Source organism: Mugil cephalus, chromosome 2 (genome assembly GCF_022458985.1).
Source record: "Mugil cephalus isolate CIBA_MC_2020 chromosome 2, CIBA_Mcephalus_1.1, whole genome shotgun sequence".
Classification (NCBI taxonomy): Eukaryota; Metazoa; Chordata; class Actinopteri; order Mugiliformes; family Mugilidae; genus Mugil; species Mugil cephalus.
Window position 1 is genome coordinate 14,526,036 of NC_061771.1, and position 6,385 is coordinate 14,532,420.

At 38.2% G+C, this 6,385-nt stretch overlaps 1 long non-coding RNA gene across 1 annotated transcript; it reads right to left on the reverse strand.

Annotated features, from left to right (window-relative positions):
- Positions 1 to 2,162: 2,162 nt before the first annotated feature.
- On the reverse strand, positions 2,163 to 2,932 carry LOC125004668. Its single transcript, XR_007112373.1, has 3 exons — positions 2,881 to 2,932; positions 2,698 to 2,766; positions 2,163 to 2,437 (listed from the first exon to the last, which is right to left on the reverse strand). It is a non-coding gene; the product is annotated as an uncharacterized LOC125004668 (long non-coding RNA).
- Between the last annotated feature and the right edge of the window lie 3,453 nt (positions 2,933 to 6,385).

A 6,385-nucleotide genomic window follows, 5' to 3' on the forward strand; every position in this document is an offset into this window, starting at 1 on the left:
CCACACAAGGTCACTCCACTCAATAAAGATCAACAAGGTAGCTCTCAGCGAGGGCCGGTGTTGTTTACCTGTTTGTGGAACTGAAATGGCTGTTTGACTGTGGTATAATATATGTGTTGACTTTGTATATTGATTGCTGTGTATGGGAAGTCCGCTGGCACTGCCATTTGGTGGTGCTATTGATATGATATGATATGATATGATATGATATGATATGATATGATATGATATGATATGATATGTGGTCATTGGCAAGGTTGTGCGGTGGTAAGCACTAATGCCTTCCAGCGAGAAGGTTTGGGTTTGAGTCTGACTTGGGCCTTTGCTCTTAGAGTGGGTTTTCTCCATGTACTGTGTTTTTGTTACGAGGGCATTGATTACTTTATTTCGGGACTGCATCATAAGATTTTCTTGCTTGGCCCCAAGAATGTCCTAACCAGAATCGCCACTGCTCTTGCTGTTGTCCAGAGGGTCACATCCCCATGTGACTAACAATGATAACTTAGTAGTATCTAAGCTGTCTCCTACCCCCTAGAGTTTTAGCCCTTTTGTTTTGCTACCTTTTGCTATCATCACTTGTATGACCAGACCTGGAGGCCTCTCATAGCGTTTTGTCACAGTGCAGCAAGACCTTTCCTTCACTGCGGGTACGATATTTTGCTGATGTGCTATGTTGTGTTTACACTAAGCATTCTGTTTAATGAGTCCTAAATCCTGGTCTAATCAGACCACCATTTTCCACATAGTTTTGGAAGACGGGGTATGTATTTTTAGAAAGACTTGGATGTGTATTTAATCAGAAAAACAAATAGTGCATCCTACCACCCTACTTCATAACCCAGACAGTTTAATAATGAATAGAGTTATCATATTTGGAGAGCAACTAGAACTCACCAGAAGTAGTTACATTTTCTTTAATATCACTACTGGCCTCTTGATTGCCTCCCTCTGGTTTTCTGTCATCTTTTCAGTTTAAATAAACTTGAAAATGTCAGTGTTACTCCACATTTTTCATATTAAAGATGACACATAAGTTTTCAGAGCAATGGCACTCCTTGATGGCAGCACTGCACTGTTGGGAAATTGCAAGTATTAGGAAATCTTCTACAACCACATTTCAAGGTGAGGAAATATTTGCACATCCAGCAGGATGCAGTCTGACACAGACACACATACAAACACACACAAACAGTACAGGAACAACTCAGATCAGCACAAGGTATTGACCTGGCCTCCAAAATTAAGGGCACACAGAGCAGGCAACAACGGCATAAGACTGGGTTCAAGAACTCAATTAAATAATTAAGTAACATAGAATACACAAATTGGAATAAATATATGCATAAAACACACCTGGTAATGATTAGTGCAATGACTGGATATTATATGTAATTTATACATTGGGTACAAATTTGGCAATGGCAGTAAGGAAAAATACCCCAGTTGGTTATTATTTTTTTCCATCTACTATTCTGTATTTTATTTATTTTTTACTTTTTTTTTACTTTTTTTTTATTAACCTAGGATACGTTTTCCCTTTAATGCCATTCAGTCACAGCAAAGGTGTAACTTTTCTTTGAATTGTCCAGCATTCAGAGGGATTTCTGTTTTGGGATGTAATAATTTGGGATGTAATAAAATCATAGAGGGTAGTTTTTATTTTATTTTAGACCTTTCATGCTTTCAGACAGAAAGGCAAGGCAGCTTTATTTTTATAGCACATTTCACACACAGGGCAGCTCAGTGTGCCACATTAGAAAGGTGAGGACATACAGGTAAAAAATAAGTCTCTCAACCAGATGTTTCAAGGCACCTCCATCTATGCTTGTATTTTACTTTATGATACATATAATATTAAAATAAAATCCTGCAAGGTCTCTACAAAGCTGTGAGCCCTGTGTAGAGCATTTACAGTTGAGCATTGAAAGGTGTGTTCTCCCGTGTCTAATTGGGTTATTAGGAGATTTCTCAAGTACAAAAGCCTTATTATTGTGTTTCACCAAACAAATTACTTTTGTTCCAGGTGTCACTGGTTCATTTGTTCATCTATCAAAGATTTCATATTGTATAATGTTTCTCATAAATATGAATATCAAGAAAAACAAAGACGGATACCCCACATGCTTTCCATTTCTGATTTATTTAGGAGATACTGCAGAGAACAAGATTAACATGTTTACTAAAATAATGAGCAAACAGAAATCACTTCAAAGCAGTGTTGTTCCTTGACATCTAGATTTCAGATTTATGTCAATCCCACGGTGGAAGAATTAGTAGCTGCTGCAGTGGGGGTGGCGGTGGTTGCTGCTGTAGTAGTGGTTGTAGCCGCAGCATGTTGCTGAAGGTGCTTAAGAATCAACTGGAGCAACTGTCTATTCAGAGCAGGAGGTGGAGGATGGTGGCAATGGCGATGGTGATGAGACTGACAGTTGCCCTGCTGGAGAAACATTTGAGATCACATATACAGTAGAGGACGCGAGTGATTCCCTTGTAATATGGACAGAGGTATGGCAGTCACATATGTTAAATGTCTAAATCTAAGCACATATCTAGACAAACAAGACCCTCACCCCACGGACGTGAGAGTGTGCAACTCGTTTAGGTGCAAAGTCACCATGTAAGAAGAAAAAAAAAATAGGTTCATTTGAACTTACAAAACATGGACACTCTCACAGATAGCGAAACTGTTAAACTTACATTGTTAGCCAGAGCCAGGCTCAGCAGGCACGCAAGCAGAACTACGACCTTCAGCATGGTTTCAGGAATCTGGTAAACACACAAAAACACGGAAATACAGATGAATATGAATCTAAAACAAAAGTAAAATAACCATCACAACAACATCATGCTGAAAACATAGACACTATTAGAGAATGTTACAGTTACTGTCAGATCTTCACAACTTAAGTCGACTGTCTTGCAGATAGTCAAGTGGGTTGTGGTGATGTTGCTCCAGATGATGGGCTTTTCTTTTATACAGTAACTGGAGCAGATTAATCTCATTAGCATACAGCACTGTTGGGAAATTGCAAGTATTAGGAAATCTTCCACCTCCGCCTTTCAAGGTGAGGAAACATTTTTGCAAGGCAATTATCGGAGACATGCGGTCAGTCTGATATGCACCGCCCAGTCATGTTCACTTTAATTCGTCTATAATCAGGGCTTTCTTTGTCTCAGATATTCTGATTCACTTGTAAATGTTGAACACAACATTGCCATTTATCAGACCTGAAAGTGCCACAGAAACATGCAAATTTATTTTAAGTTTGAAAGAGAACAATAGAGGAAAACATATAACATGGAAGTCAAAGACGACACATAAAAGACTTGAGTTAAGACTACGAAGCACTAAATGTTAATCAGCTAAATATCACAAGACTATTTCCAGCAGTAGAAAACATAAAGCTGTGCATTTGGGCCTGAAAGCTGCAGAGAACGTGTATTGGTCTTCAAAAAATAAACGAATGTGAGGTTTGGGTGGACATTGCAATAAATTAAATATCACTCTTTTGATTACAGGCCATGTGCTACGAGTATTATGTGTTTTTACCTTTCGCCAAAACAAACAAAAAGTTCCAGTTGTGTTCCAAATATTTTTTCCCGGACTGTTTTACCCACTGGTTCTGGCTTTTGGTTCACTCGCCATCTGGGGTGGTTTCATATAAGTAGAACGGTTAATGTTAATATTAATATGAGTTAATGATTTACAATGAACGTGTGCTCACATGATGTTATTTGTGCGTTGTATGAACTTGCTCTTTTCTCCAGTTTAAATACAGACCAGAATAACGAGACTATGAGGGCTAACGTGGTGGTTACTATATGGTGGATATATATGGAATAATAACACAGGGATAAGTTAGCATGTTTAACACTTTATTTGACTAACATACATTTTCAGTGTGTCTGTATTTTACTATGTAATGTAATCAACCAGTGTTTAACTATAGTGGCGTTGTCATTTACATTTTAGTTTAGTTTTCTGTTGGCCGTGTGTGCTACCATTGAACAGTATGCTAACCTATTTAGCCTGTTGTGTGCTAACTGATACAGCATTACCATGTCTTGGTGTGAGAATCTCTCTTAACACATTTTAGTATTTAGTGCTCCAGTGCTTGTGACTTGAGTTATTATGGGTCAGCTGTATGGACTGATGTAGCCAGGCTTTTAGGGACATTATTACTACTGGGGATACTTTGGGGAGGAGTTTGGTTTTATATGTGAATGTGAGAGACTTATTCTTGTTGGAGAGTTGGAGATCTGCCCAAGGTACAGTTTGACATCGATAACGTGTTTTGTCAGTGTTGCTTTTAGTTTGTACCTTGTAAGTGTATTTTTACTGCTCCTATTTCTGTTTGTGATTTACCCATACCTTAGAAAAAGCACATTCTTTTTTTTGTTACTAGGTTCAAATTAAATCTTGATGTTTTCAAAGATCCATAAATACCTGAACACTGTATGTAACCCTCCTTTGTTTCTGTTGGATCTTATGAATCTGAAAATTTATCAATAAGCTCATGAATGTTGTTGTTATATAACAACAAATAAGTCTTCTTCATTTCTAATGTACAGTAGGTCTCATTCGTACATTATGTTTCTCATATATTAGTTTTAAGAAAGACAAACATATTTTCCATTTGAAGCTTTTATTTAGAACATCGTGCAGAGAACAATGAGATTTTCATCAACATGTTTACATGTTTAAAGAATTGTGTTCTCAGAGTCATTCAGCACTTTTTCATGCCCTGGTTTCATTGAGTAGCAGTAGTAGTGGTGGCAGCTGTGGTAGTAGTTTGGCGCTGAAGGAGGAGAGTAAGCAACTGGAGCAGCTGATCCTGAAGATTAACACTGAAGGCGTTGGTAATCTGCAAGAGAATCCAAAATGTTTAGCGTACACAGCGTAGAGACAGATTCTCCAGCTATGTGACAGTAAAAGGGAGCCAGGTGCATCGGACGCTGAAATCTGGAAGACAAACAACGCACTCACCTCATTGGAATCAGAACCAGAGTCAGAGCATGCAACTCGTTTGGCCCCCTGCTCAAGCTGTGAGAAAACAGAGGCTGTAAATGTGGCGTTCAGATCCTACAGTACAAGATACATTTAAGATTCACATTTCTGTTAAACTCACAGGACTGGCCAGAGTGAGGCTCAAGAGGCATCCCAGCACAAAAGCTACCTTCAGCATGGTTTCAGTGATCACACTAGTCAAACAAACAACAATAATTTAGATGAATAGGAGTCTAAAATATTATATGTACAACGCACAATGACACAAGTAGACACGACAAAATCATTTTCATAGTTACCGTCAAGTCTTCACAAATTCAGCCGACTGTCAGATAGTCAAGAGGATTGTGGGAATGTTGCTCAGGAGGTTGAGCTTTTCTTATATACAGTTACAGGAGAGGAATTGCTCTCATTTGCATATCGCACCTTGTTGGGTAATTGCACTTATTGGGAAATGTGCCACATCCACATTTCAAGGGTGAGGAAACAGGCACAAAGACACACCTGAACGATTTATCTAATAGATAATGTGTGGAATTATTTAGCTTCATTTCAAACATGTAGTACAAAAGACAAAACAAAAAAAAAAAAACATTATTAGTTCAGTTCTAAGAGCTTTTAATATTTTCTCATAAACAGGTTTCATTTGTTTAAAATTACTTGCTTAAATCGTCCATCTGAAGAACTTTTTACAAAAAAGCTAAGCCTACTGTGAGCTGTTTGTCCAGGATGTGTGCAATGTGGAGAAATTGTGTGTTTGGCGCGATAATCCTCGAAGTTTATTATCTACTGCCCGTGTAATACTGGGAGATAATCTCATTGCTATTGGGTAAGTCAGTGGTACGTGACTCACGTACACAGCTTAATGCTGTTAGTGCATGAGTCCTGAAAACAATTACCTGCACTTTTGAAATATACAGCTAGTCTGGATGCCCCTTCTTGGTTCAGTGTATTTTATTGAAATATGTGTCTATGTGCATCTTATTGATCGAGCTGTGGATGAATAAAACAAAATGTACGAGAGTTGTTGATCTACCTCAGACACCTTGTAGATGACAAGTTCTGTTAATACTAAAGTTTTCTTTTAATCATCCGACTGCAGTCAGAGGAAGCTCGCAATCCCTTCATCTGGTGGTGGATAATACATTTTGGGACTCTGAGACTCTATAATGAAAACAGAGACTGTACCCTGATGTGTATACCTTCCTTTTAGCCTGAACAGAGTAAACTGCTTCATCAAAACTCAATTCTCCCTTCTCTAAACAAATTACTTCATCCACAATAAAGCACACCACTACCATTCGCTTCTTTCTTACAGGGGATCAAACACTGATAATGGCCTTGGCTTCACAAGGCCATTATACAAATACATACAAG